At 45.2% G+C, this 14,179-nt stretch overlaps 1 non-coding gene and 1 pseudogene across 1 annotated transcript; one reads left to right on the top strand and one right to left on the bottom strand.

The window, feature by feature from the left end:
- Window positions 1–1,509: 1,509 nt before the first annotated feature.
- LOC114906411 lies at window positions 1,510–1,950 on the top strand (annotated as a pseudogene).
- Window positions 1,951–3,447: 1,497 nt separating this feature from the next.
- On the bottom strand, window positions 3,448–3,554 carry LOC114906716. The gene has a single exon (XR_003796526.1). It is a non-coding gene; the product is annotated as a U6 spliceosomal RNA (small nuclear RNA).
- Window positions 3,555–14,179: the final 10,625 nt, after the last annotated feature.

Here is a 14,179-nt window from a genome sequence, read left to right as displayed (position 1 = left end):
TAAACAAGGGAAGTGCATCCTCTCCCGGTTCTGGAGTCCAGAAGTGCAAAATCAAGGTGTCCGGAGGCCTGCACTCCCTGTGAAGGCTCTAGGGGAGGGTCCTTCCTGGTTTCTGGTGGCTGCTACAATCCTTGGTGCTGACTAGCTTGTGGCCCCCTCACTTCAATCTCTGCCTCCGTCTTTGCTTGTTCTTTTCTGTGAATACTTCTGTCCAAACCTCCCTTTCCTTCCTCTTATAAGGACACCAGTCACTGAACTGAGGGCACGAGGATGATTTCCAACCAAGACCCTTAACTGATGACACCTGCAAAGACCCTCTTGCCAACTGAGGTCCCATTCTGAGATTCCCAGGGATGTAAATTTGGGAGAGGACCCTCTGCAATCCACTACGTGATGTCCCTCTCTGTCTCTCTGTCACCTTTCCGTGGCTCTCACCTTGTCCTGACCCCCAAGGAGCTGAGAGGTCGTCTCTGGCAGGAGGAATGAAGAAGTGTGCTATTCCCAGCACAGCGTGTTATTTATAGAGTGACACTGCCCGGGGATCACATGCCTGCCCTGAGAGCCCTGGGATCACACGTCAGCCTCAGACATCAGGACAAAAGTTAAAACCCGCAGCAATGGGTTGGGGAACTGGCATCACCACGGCCGGGCTGGTGCTTCTCTGATTAATGAGGCCGACGGCGAAATACCAGGTCTTGCGTCCCCGTAACCGGGTATTGTTCTCCCACGAAAACGTATCAGCTCTGTCAGAAGCTTTGCCCCAGTTCCTTCTCTTCTCATTTGTGATTTTTACCTTCAGGTTGGAAGGATACTTAGCAGTCCCCCTTCCCTGCTGAGTTCCTTTCTGGGAGCTGGGTCCCGGGAATCCGCAGCGCCTGTCCATCAAAGGGACGCAGATACAAAAGGTCTGCTCGGGGGCTGCCAGCCAAACCCAGGGCGGCCGTTCCGGTGCTGAGTGCACATTCAGGCTGGATTATCTCCGCTTTGGGGGACGCTGGTAGACACCAAAGGAATGTGTCTAGGACGTCACGAGATCTCGCAGCTGGTGGGCAGAAAGCAGTGGTGCTGGCAGCGACATGCCAGCCACAGCACAAAAGCAAAGAGAGACCCAGTGTATATTTTGGCCGAGGACGAGAAACCAAGGGTGATCTCTGCGGAGCCGCGGGTGACACAGTTGCTGGTTTCCTCTTCAGCGGGTACTGATTCAAGCCCACTGAATGACACTCAGGCATGCACGGGGGCATCACGGTGATGGAGGAAAGTGTGAGAAACGCGGAGCATTTTCCTGCCTTTCTGGTAACAGATACCTAAGAAAACCTGATAATCATAGTGATTGTGGTAAAGCTGTGTGCATATGTAGTGATTTTCTTTATAGGATCCTGCCCTTGGCTTAGAGGGAATGCATCCTTTTATTTCTCCTCACTTGGGCCTCCATCTTCAGAATCCCATCCCTCCAAAGGCCTATCAGTGCTCTTGTCCTCCCAGGCTGCTTGAAGATCAGCCGCCATCATGAACGACACAGTAACTATCCAGGACCAGGAAGTTCATGACCGACTGACTACTTCAGTGGAAACAAACTGGCATCGATGTCCTTCACCCTGGGAAGGCAACAGGACCTAAGACAAAAATTTGGGGAAAAAAAAACTAGCCGAAATGCATATACAAGACCACACCAGATGTCATCTTTGTATTTGGATTCACAACCCATTTTGATGGTGGCAAGACAACTGGCTTTGACATGGTTTATGATGCCTTGGATTACCTGGAGAAGAATAAGCCCAAACCCAGGCTGCAAGACATGGCCTGTATGAGAAGAAAAAGATGTCCAGAAAACAGCAAAAGAAACTCAAGAACAGAATGAAGAAAGTCTGGGGGACTGCAAAGGCCAGTGTTGGTGCTGGCAACAAGAGGAGTAAAGATTCTGCCGTGACTGTATCGGTGGAGATGTGAGCAGCCTTTTATGAGAGGATTAATAAACTAAGATCTTTTACATGCCCCCCCCCCAAAAAAAAAGGTCTACCTGTAATCAAGTTGGACGGCTTTTGTGGCCTTAAAAGTGCTGACTTGACTTAAAGGTGCAAACTCTGATCTCCCCACTCAGATCCGAGCAGATGCGTGGTTAGATCACAGAATCATCATGTTCTATTCCCTCATTCATTCCTGCATCCACCCATTCAGTATTTTCTGAGCACATGCTACTAAGAAGTTGAACATTTATGGAGGGTCAAGCAAGTGTAGGCAATGAGCTAGGAGCTGGGAGGATAGAGTGCAGTAAGATACATGGTTACGAGAGAGAAGGCATCCCGCAAGGTGCAGGCATTGGGGAAGTAAAGCAGGGTGGCCTGAGAAAGGCTGGGAGGACAGAGGAAAAAACCTAGAGAATGTGACTTTAGACCCAAACGATAACTGAGAGGAGAAGAAGCGAAGGACATTCTGGGTGGAGGCGTCAGCATGCCAACGGCCTTGAGACATGTAGTAGTCAGGATAAGCTAGGTTATGCTGCTAAAAAAAATAATCCATAAAATATCAGGGGCAAATTGCTACAAAGCTCCATTTCTTATATATATCTATATATATCTATATATATCTATATCTTTATTAGAGTATAATTGCTTTGCAATGTTGTGTTAGGTTCTGCTGTACAACAAAGTGCATCAGCTATATGTATACACATACCTCCATATCCACTCCCTCTTGAGCCTCCCTCCCTCCCTCCCTATCCCACCCCTTAGGTCGTCCCAAAGCAGAGCTCCAAAGCAGACTCCCACAGTCTGATGGGAGTCATGGGGTCTCCCTGTGCCCTGGAGCTACATTATCTGGAACACGTGGCCTCCAGAAACACCTTGCAGGGAAGAGAGAGAAGGAGGACGTGTACTGGCTACTTGCCATCTGCACCTGGACATGACATGTGTGGCTCTGCTCACGGCTCAGCAGGCAAAACTAGTCCCCTGGTGCTACCTCCTTACACGGTGGTCTAGGAAATACAGCTGAGCACATGATACTTGGTGAGCTAACTGTCTAAGTTACGTGCTATGAATGACTTGTACCCCACCAAATTCATATGGGACTGTATATCGCTGTAATGTGACCGTATTTGTTTGTTTGTTTTTCACGTTGTTCACACCTATACTGCAAGTTTGGAAATGCATATTTTCAAGCAGCCGTACAAAAGTATTCATGAAGAATGCATAATCTCTGAAAATTGTGAAAACATCCCTGCTACCAATACATTTCCAAATACAAAACTGACTACCATATTGTTACTTCTGTGTAGCAGGAGAAGTTCATGCTCAAAACAGATAAAATTCTTTAGGTGTGAATGGTATGAATGACAGTCTTCTTTTTTTTTAAATTTCTTAGTCGTTTGGGATCCTTAAGCATGCAAGCCTCAAAGAGGAGGGTCCACGAAGGAACAAGGGTTGTCTTACGGCAGCCAGTACAAGTACGGAACGCTTCACGAATTTCGCAAATTTGCGAGTCATCCTCGCACAGGGGCCGTGCTCATCTTCTCTGTATCGTTGCAATTTTAGTATATGTGCTGCCGAGGCGAGCATACTCATGTGGCTGTATCTGGACATGGGGTTTTGCGGGAGGTAATTAAAGTTAAATGAAGTCATGGTTTGATGGGATCAATGTCTCCCATAGTTCTCTCCTTCTCTCCCTCCACTGTGTGAGGACACAGCGAGAAGGTGGCCCTCTGCAAGGCAGGAAGAGGGTCCTAACCAGGAACCAAGTCATCTGGCACGTTGATCTTGGACTTCCAACCTGCAGAGCGGTGGGAAAGTCACCTTCTATTGTTGAAGCCGCTCAACCTATGGTGTTTTGTTATGGTGCCCGAGCTGACCAGTTATCTCTCACACCAGGCAGGAAGAAGCTGGCTACTTTGGGAGCTGAAAGCCAGACTGAAGCCCTGGGGGCCAAGGGAGTGAGAGAGAGTATTCCATCAAATGAAGCTGGAACAGGAGTGGAAGCCCATGGCATGCAGTGTCACAGGGCCATTGTGACAAGTGCTTCAAGCGTAACAGGAAGAGAGCAGAGGGGTGGCTTTTGCAGGTTTCAGAATCTCTCCCATAAGCTAGAGTGGATCTAGGGACCATCTTCCTGAGGATGAGCAAGGTGGTTTAGGTGGGGGTCATGGTCATAGAGGGAGATGGGTGGGTTGAAGAGCTTTCAGGAGCTGGAGGAATGGTACCAAGAGATCGACTCTACACTGGTGTCGAGCAAGAGAGAGTGAAGGAAGTACCCCACCTTCCTAGCCAGAGCACTTGTGGCGGTGCCCTTGACCAACATGGGGACCAGGGGTGCGGGACAAGTCTGCTACTGGACACCAGTCTAAGGGAGGGAGGGTTTCCAGTCAGAGAATCCACAACGCACACCACTGCGGGTCTGTCACTGTCACTCTGCCAACACTTGTTGTTGAACAAATGGATGAAAGCAAACAGGGACGTTAATAAAGCACACGCCTTCCCCATGGGTTGTGTTCCTGGTGAGGGTGAGAAGCAAGGAGAGAAGCGCATTTGTAAATTAATTGATGAGGAAATTCCAGTACGGTGCAGTGGTTAGGACTTGGTGCTTTCACTGCAGGGGCCCAGGGTTCGATCCCTGGTTGGGGAACTAAGATCCCGCAAGCCATGCGGCACGGCCAAAAAAAAAAAAAAAAAGAAAAAATTCAAACCATAAATTAATTGATGATTTCAAGGATTTAGTCTTTAGTAGCATGTTGTTTCGTCTTAGTCTCATTTCTTCTTCTGTGGTTGACTTCTAGTTTCATGCCGTTCTGTCACGGATTTAGTCTTTGCACAGACATGTAAGTAACCTCTTACGTGCCAGCCAGGCACTGTGTGAGGCTCCAGGGCTTTCAAAAAAAAAAAAAAGTCAAATAATATGCCCGCCTTCCCCTGAGTAACTTTGTAGTCTAGAAGTGGAAAGGGACAAATAAATAACAAATCATAACGTGGTATAATGACAACTAGCATGGTGTGGTCAGGATGCTGGGAAAGAGCTGCGAAGGGGCAGCTAAATAATTAGGGTTCGGTAAGGTTTAGTGAAGACAGACTATATTGAAGGGAGTTTTGCTGAAAGAGGAGGAGTTGGATAAAGAATGTGGGAAGGGTGGTTCAGACAGAAGAAAGGGCAGAAGCAAAGACAGAGAAGTGTGAGCCAGCAAAACTCAGCAGAGACTCATGGGTGAGGCTGCAGGTAGGGCTGGAAGCTGCCAACCTTCAGACTGCACATGAAGAGTTAGGACGCAGAAGGCCAAGGGCATCACTTGGGAGAACTTCCCTCAGCAGAGTGATCCAAGTTAGAGTGATGAGAGTGACTGGAATGTTAGAGAAACACACTGAAAGCCAGATGGAAAGTACACTGGAGAAAGACGACGAGTGAGGAAGTTACAGTGGCAATCCAGGTGGGAGGAGCTGAGACTGTGGATGAAGCCCAGGGCTGTAGACATAAAAGCAGAGAGAAGAGAGCAGACTCGAGGGATATTAGAGATAAGCACAGTCTAGGATTAATACCGGGCTTGGGAAGTGTGGCAGGTGAGATAAAAATGTCCACGTCCTAATTTCTGGAACCTGTGAATATGTCACTTTACATGGTAAAAGGGGCTTTGCAGATGGGATCAGGGCAAAGACCCTGAGATGAGGAGATGGTCCTGGATTATCCAGGTGCCCCGAAGTCATCCCAGGGGTCTTTAGGATTGAAAAAATGAGGCAGGAGCGTCAGAATCGGGGAGAGATGCAGATGGTATGGTGTTGGCTTTGCAGGAGGAGAAGGGGGCCATGAGGTGAGGGATGACGGCATCCTCTAGAAACTGCAAAAGGTAACTGCTGGATCCTTCCCTTGGCCCTTCCTTAGGGAAGCAGTGCCAGGGACAACGACAAACTGTCTTTGACACACATGGAGTTTGACGGGGACATGCGTGGTGGGCAGCTGGATATTGGTCCAGAGTCCTGAAGCCAGATCTGGGCTGAGGATAGAGATGGGAGCCGGGCTGAAGCTCAGACTGTTTGAGCCTGCCTCTGAATGCCTGCATGACTGCCCGCTGGCTGTAGAAAACCAAAAATAGCTGCATCTGTGCAAGGCTACTGATCAACCGTGTGTGGGTGCCCTTCTCACGCTGGCTGACACGGATGCCATGTTGTTGAGGGTTCGGAGGAAAACAGAAGAAGTGAGAACGTTTGGGGAAGCATCAGTATGTACGTGCCGGGCAGTGGTTGCTTCAAGTATTTTAATCCATCAGTCATTCTTTTTCCACCCAGACAAAATTTTCCTAGCCTCCTATAAACGCGTCGTCAAGTCCTTTGCATCCTGAACACCAGGAGAAGTCCCTGTACGTTAGGGACGGTGGCCGCAGAGGAAAACAGGCAGAAGCGGAATCAACAGAGCAGTGGGTGCAGAGGGAACAGAGCAGAGCTACGGGAAGGAGGTGGAGAAGGAGAAGAGGCTCACCTCGGCATTGCTCTATGGTCGCAACATCAACAGGTGCGTTGCCTTCTCCAATTTCAGGTTTGTGCTACGTGGCTGACTTGAGGTTTGCTGGATACTGGACTCCTGCAGGCACCCTCGTGCGCCCCTGTGTTTATTCATTTCCAGGTAGATCCTAGCGCAGGGGCGGAGGGTGGCACATGCACACACACACTTGTTTACCCCCCATACCATCTACACGTGCAACACGACTTTGTATATTCTCAGAGTCCTTTCAACTTGGGCAGCCATTCACGCTTCCAGTAGCCACAGTCACCAGGAAGCCCTACTGTCCAACAGCCAACTCAATCTGATCATTCACGCTCCTTGCCTCAGCCTTCTACACCTATGACTTTACAGGCCCTGAAACAAAAGACAATCTGTAGGTTCTAACATGGTCTATATTTCCTCATCCAAAAAAAAAAAAAGATGAGGGCAGAGTGGGAAGGGAGGGCTGTGCTTCTCTCTAGGGCAGGGCTCCTAAACTCTGGCAAGAGTCTGAATGCAGCCCGCTGCTGTTTTTGTAAATAAAGTTGTATTGGCATAAAACCAAGCCCAGTTGTTTCTGTGTTGCCTGTGGCTGCTTCCATCCTGCAATGGTAGATCTGAGAAATTATGAAGAGGCTCTACAGCCCTCAAAGCCTAAAATATTCACTAACCGGCCCTTTACAGAAACTGTCTGCTGATGGCCCCTATAGGGAATCGAGTCTTGGAGAGCAAAGAGGGCAGCCAGTTTCCTCCTCTGTGATATGCTTTAGATACGGCCGTTTAGTATTTGCACGATTGTTACAATATTGATTACACAACCAAATAATAGAGAACAAACTTCAAGGCATTCACAGGCGCTGAGTGGAAAGAAACAAAAAGGCCAAGCCAAGAGCAATGAAAAGAGGCAGAAAGAATGAGTTCTACCCTAAAGAAGAATAAAACACTGAGAAAAAATATTCACTTCCATAAGATAAATCTCTTCCCTACCTATAAAACGTCTGCCTGGACAGCTAGACAGAAGCTTCTACTTATGTTCAGGTATGCCCAATGTGCTCAGAATCTATGTCAGGATTCTGACTCCAATTTCCTTCTCCAGCATTTTTCTCTGTGATGTGAAACTAATTAAGTCTGGCGTCTTTGCAGTTCTTGAAAAAGATTATTGTTTTAACCATATCTAATAACACCTTACGGGCCTTTTGCACTGAAAACAAAAATATATCCTCGCCTGAAAACATCGATATATATTCGACTACAGTGTGGGTATTCATTCTCCGTGTATATACAGCAGCAACTTAAAAATGGTTTCACTTCCTCTAAAATTTGATTATGTGTTTGAACCCAGCCCACTCCAGCCTTGCTAGGAAAATGGCGTGCTATGGTGCACGCATGTCTTTCTGGGGCACACACAGCATGAGAAAATGTCTGTATTGATGCCGGGTCAGACCTACAAACTTGGGTGATTTCATACGCCTCTAATTAGTTAAGATCTAGTGCATACACGTTCGCAGTGGTTTCTAATTGATGTCCACGTTTGAGTGTATGTTATGTCAGTCCTGAGAGGTGGATGTCAGCTCAGAAACTTTGGTAATATCTTTTTTTTTTTTCCATTCTTTAGCTCCTGCTTTGTGCGTGATAATAGCCTTTAAGAACACAAAACAGTAGCTCTTCTTCAGTGCCAGACCTTAACAACGATAACCTTCAGCAAGGAATTCAGGGAGAATTACACTTTCAACATTTTACAAGGTCATGGAGTTACCAGTCACGTCCATTTTTCTTCATTTGTCGTGAACGTTCTAACTGTTGTATATTACCAGGCCGTCCCCATTTTCCTATTAAAATGCATATCAGGATATTGAATCTTCAAGTATTATGGGGTAAATTTTTTTTTCTATTTCTGGAAAATGGACCATTGGGATTCGTTATTCAATGCTAATGTAAGAAAAAAAAAATCTCATTTCCTCAATGAAAAGAAGAAAGTGGTCATAGACAAACGTGCATGGGGCCTGGGATTGGAGTGAGAAGGTGAAAAGCAAAGCAGAAGTGTCCAAGGTACCATAAGGTTAAACAGGGGAGAGGAAGCAGTTAACACAGACAGGAGACTGAGTGTTTTTCACCAAGGCTGCCTTAGGCATATAGATGTGTCCAACTGACTCCTCACGTAATAAATTTCTCTGTTCTCCACTGTTCTTTTTTCAAAACTAAATTCTTTATGAAGAAAAATACAAAGAGTAATGGAGGGTGTAGAGAAACAGGCCAAAATAAATGAAGAAATGCAGTATGTTTCTGGATGAGATTATTCAATAGTATTTACATGTTATTTTTTAAATTAATTCTTATTGGAGTAGAGTTGATTTACAATGTTGTGTTAGTTTCTGCTGTACAGCAAAGTGAATCAGCTGTACGTATACATACATCCCCTCTTTTTTGGATTTCCTTCCCATTTAGGTCACCACAGAGCACTGAGTAGAGTTCCCTGTGCTATACGGTAGGTTCTCATTAGTTATCTATTTTATACATAGTATCCATAGTGTATATATGTCAATCCCAATCTCCCAGTTCATCCCACACCCCCCTTTCCCCCTTGGCACGTGCTATTTTTTTTTTTTTTTCCCAAAATGAATGTATGTTTGACACAAAACTAATGAACGTCACCGTGGAATTTTTGGGTTTGTTTTTCGGGTCACAAAATTATTCTTCTGATCATCTGGAAGAATAAATGCACAAAAGCGTCCTGGCAATTTCGGGAAGAAGGGCAGTGGAGGATGGGAGAGGGAGAACGAATTGTCCCGCGTGTAAATCTGCAATTATTTAAACAGTGTGATATGAGAACAGCCACGGAGAGACTGATTGATAAAAGTAAGAGGCACAAGAAGAAACACACAAAAAAGGCACGTGTGTTTTAGACAACCTGGTGCAAAGTAATGAATATCTGGGTTGGCTACTTAGGGAACAATAAAATTCATTCCCCCCTAATTAAACACCAGAATTAAATATAACTGTTAGAATGCCTACTTCCATTTCAGGACAGAACAGCCCTCGCATCCTCATAATCAAACCTATGTTTGAAACATACTTTTCCAGAAAAATCATCATTTTTCATTATAAAAAAAGATTCGCGAAAAGCTCAGGACACAGAGGAACACAAGAAACTAAATACCAAAAAGTAGCAAGCTCCTTCCAGGAAAGACAAGACTCCTGTCGGCTTTGATCTTTGTGGAAGTGGTCAGGGTGGGAGGACCCTGTTGTAGGCGTGGGTAAGGAGCAAAGAGGAGTACAGTTTTAAAGCGTGTGGGCTGACGTGTTCGATGGGAAACATGAGGGAGTCCTAGTCTCAGTACATACTTCGACCACCTGCTAAGTGTTTCCCAAGAATCTCTGCAGAGGAAAGAGATAGTCTGCTCCACGTGGGTGAGGTGGGAAGAGAGAGGAGATAAATACCATGAGTTCTCGCCCAGGTTCAAGGCAGCCTCTTTCAGAAGGTAGGGGTCAGGGCAGTGGATCTGATGCAAAGTGTACTCGGGCATGCCTGGGCTTCACAGGGTATTAGACAGCAGCCCTCCAAAGACAAAGGCAGTGTCACAGGGTGGGGGGACTTCTCCAATGTGACAGACAGAGCAAACAGACACCCCGAATAGCATCCTGATGGTAAGTGGAGAGACCGATCTCACGGTTAAGAGAACTGCGCACTTCACGGAAAAGCACAGAGATATCTCTGGCGCCCTACCAGTGTCAGATCCCAAGCCTGACTCAAGATGAAGTTCCAACACTGTCCTGAAAACTTCTGAGGTCACCAGTGACGTGAGTCACAGGGAAGCTAGTGTATTGTCCCACAGGCCTCAGAAGGTCTCTTCTCCGCTTCCCCAGTCTCTCTTCTATTTGCATTTCAGTTTTCAGACTTTCTATTGGAGTCGGAAGTGAAAGAACAAGAATGGCGGCAGAAGGAGGATTCGGAGAGATAATAACTGGGAACTTTCCAGAATCGATGAACGATGTTGACGCATAGAAGGATGGTGTTCAGCGAACCACAAACAGGAGAAACACAAAGGAAATGACACCTGACAATTTCCTAGACAACCCTGAATACCAAAGATGCAGAGTGAATCTCGAAAGCAGCTAGGGAACAAAAAAACGCATCATACACGAGCGCGTGACATTCTGAATTACGGCTGGCTTTTCGCCAGAAGAAACAAAGAGGCCAGAAGCAATGGAAAGATATCTTCAAGGTGATGAAAGAATAGTGTCAACTTAGAATGACAGATCCCGTGAAAATATCCTTCAAAGCTGAAAGTGGAATAAAGACATTTTCAGGTACAATGAAAATGTAGACCCACTCCACAAGACAGGCTAAAAAATACAAAAATAAAACGTCTGCAGAAAGAAGGAAAAAATACCAAATAAGAGCCCAGTTATGCAAAAGAAAAGAATGGAAAGCAAAAGTGTAAATGTCTGGATAAATATAAAATAGCTTTCTTTAAAGTATCCATGTTGTTCGAATGTCTTTTAAGAAGCATTCACTGTTTAAAACAAAAATGACAAGAATGTTTTGTTAGATGTATAGGCTATGTAGAAGTGGATTGCAAAATAATGAGAATGTAATGGGCAGGGAGGTATTCCGTGCAATTATTCTCCTGTAAGGTCCTTATGGAGTTTGTGCATATGTCTGAAAGTAGTATAATTTTTTAAGGTGGACTTTGCTACATTAAAGATAAGTATTGGGGTGTCTAGAGAAGTGCTTTTCAAGAGCTAGAGGGTAACGAGCCACCCAGAAGCTTCCTTTGTGTCTTTCCAAGTAGGGTAATTTTGTTTCCTTTTTCATATTTCTCAATTTTCCAGATTTTCTACAACAAATGTAAACATTTTAGAATAAATATTTTCAGTAAGTTCATTGCCTTCTTGAAGGGCTTTTTGTACCTTTTTTTTCCCCAGAATTGAGATCCTTTACCAGCTTGTATATAAAATGTGCTCTTCTAAATGATTATTCCAGAATTGGCCTCGAAAGCAGTTCCGAATAAAATTAAATATTGTATTAGAGTCCCATAAAACAATTCTAATTGGGCATGTGCTGGAACAAACAGATTGTGAAAATTATTAACACATGTTAGTATTTTTCTTACCACAGTGCCCCCCCGCCATCATCTCTCTGTCCTGCCTGTTAGTCACTTAGTTGCCCACTCAGTTATCAGATCAATGTCGCCGTATCCCAGTGCTTGTGTTCAAGACAACCTTATTTTACTTAATAATGGCTCCAAAGCACAAGACTAGTGATGCTGGCAATTTGAATATTCTCTGATTGTGTCTGATTTATAAACTTAACTTTATTGTAGATAGGTACATATAGGAAAAAAACATAATACATATAGGGTTCGGTACTACCCGTGGTTTCAGGCATTCACTGGGGGTCTTGGAACGTGTCCCTCGTGGATAAGGGGTGACAATTGTGTATGTAAATATACAATATATATACTGTATTCCTAATATATATACTATATATACTGTATACCTAATGCAATACACTGTATTCCTAATATATATACAATATATATACTGTATTCCATATATCTATATATATCTATCTATCTATATATATATCTACAGTATTCCCAATTATTTTCTAGATTGACCCAATCCGTCTTGACTTTTGCACCTCTGCAAAGCACACTGATAAGAATGGACTTTTCTGATATTTCATCAAAGGCTTCCATCTTCCAGGGACACACTAGAAAATCTATTATACTCTAAGTTACCCAGGACGATAACTGGTAAAAAAGAAATCTCTCTGTACCCCACACCTTCACTCCATCAAAAACCAAAATAGTGCTATGATTGCTCTTACCTGACCTACTTTAGTGTCGAACCTAGAATGACCTAAATTCTTAAAGTCCTAGGCTTGGAAGGAACTTCGGAGGGTTTTCCCAATCCGTCCTCGTAACTTTACGCAGAATCACACGTCCACTGTGCTGGATTCATCAAGGCTACGCAAGGATTTCCCACCACTAACTTGGGGTTGTCTATCAGGTTTGAGGAAGGTGTATGGCTTTTTATTTTCTAGTCTGAAAGGTAATATGACAATTTTATCTAATAACGCTATTTGGTTATGTAGTTACAGAGACAAAGAAGGATAAAGCACAGGCCACTTGGAATTGTAATTTTATCTGTCACACACAATAACTCTGTAGGTACTTTATGGTACCCATTTCTAAGCATCATGATTATACTGAAAGCTATTAAAGAAGTACAAACATCCTTAAAAGGCTACGAGCTGATCTGGTTGCGTGCCAGCCTGGTAGATACCCAGGTCCCCAAGTTTTGCTTCCTTTCCTCGGACACGAGATGTTCACGCAATTCTTTCCAGTACTTATAAACCTGACCCCTTCCTTCATCTCAGCCACATCCTGTTCTCAGCCTTCCCTCTCTCCCCAACTCAGACCCGTGATTATCACCTAACTGGCAGGTTCCAACCATTTGCCTTCAACTCAGAATTCAGAGAACCAGCCCTGACAACTGAACACGTGGCACATGTGTCTCGTAGGCACCGAAAACTCCGTCGTGTTCAGGATGGAAGTGATTGCTCTCCTCACCAGCGTTCCTCCCCTCCTGCATCACTTCTCATGCAGAATCAGCAGGCTCCTTGGATTCAAATATCCAAATACTCTGTGCGTACATAGGTTTGTGTGTGTGTACTTTTTTTCAACTTCGTTCATGTTCTTAATTTCTACTGCAGACCCCCAGCTTCAATCCACTGTCTCCTGCCTGTACTGTTGCAGAAAACCCTTATCTTGGTAGGTCTAATCCCCCTTTGCTTGTCCCTAATCCACTGTTTTCAAGAAAGTCTGAGGGACATTTTTAAAACAAAACTTGGATTGTGCCATTATGCTGCTCAAAATCCTTTCAGTATGTCTTTTTTTTAACATTAGGATGGAGTCTAAAAATGTTCAGAATGGCCTATAGGCCCCACGGGATCATTCATGCCCCCACCCATGTCCTCCAAGACATCACACCGGAATAATATAATGTTCTTGAAGAGACAACACAGCTTATACATGGAATCAACTTTAAATGGTTTTCAGGATCTAAGCAGAGCTCCTGGTGTCCTTTTTCGTAGCTGAAAATTGAACTTCCAGGTGGTCTTTGCTGAGACAAGTGTAGGATGGCCTGCTGCCGATTTCCCAAGAGAAGGCAGTCAGATTATGAGTTCAGATCACAAGCGCGCTGCAGAAGACAACTGGAACACCTTGGCACGGATTCTAGAGGCTGAAGGTTCGTCACGGAATCAGAAAGACTTCCTCTAACCTGCCCTGCCCTCTCCTCGCACCATTCCACAAACCCTCTGGCCACAACGTGGGACATCACCACTTTTCACCATGTAAAATACCCACATACGGGACGGAGAAAAGCAAACAAAAAGAGTCTCATGGAGATCATGCCCCCGAAACAATATTGACCACTGTACGTGTTTGCTGGGGCTGCCGTAACAAAGCACCACAGACGAGGCGGCTTAAACCCAGCAGACGTGTATTCCGGCCAGTCCTGGAGGCTGGAATCTGAGATCCAGGTGTGGGTGGGGCTGGTTCCTCCTGAGGCCTCTCTCCTGGGCGTGTAGACGGCCGCCTCCTCCCTGTGTCCTCACGTGGTCGCCCCTCCGTGTGTGTCTGTGTCCTGATCTCCTCTTCTTATAAGGACACTTTTCCTGTGGGATCAGGACCCACCCTAGTGACCTCATTGTACC

The sequence above is a fragment of the Monodon monoceros genome, unplaced genomic scaffold, assembly GCF_005190385.1.
Source record: "Monodon monoceros isolate NGI ecotype Baffin Bay Population unplaced genomic scaffold, NGI_Narwhal_1 Super_Scaffold_22, whole genome shotgun sequence".
Taxonomy (NCBI): domain Eukaryota; kingdom Metazoa; phylum Chordata; class Mammalia; order Artiodactyla; family Monodontidae; genus Monodon; species Monodon monoceros.
This window is presented reverse-complemented; position numbering and strand designations above follow the sequence as displayed.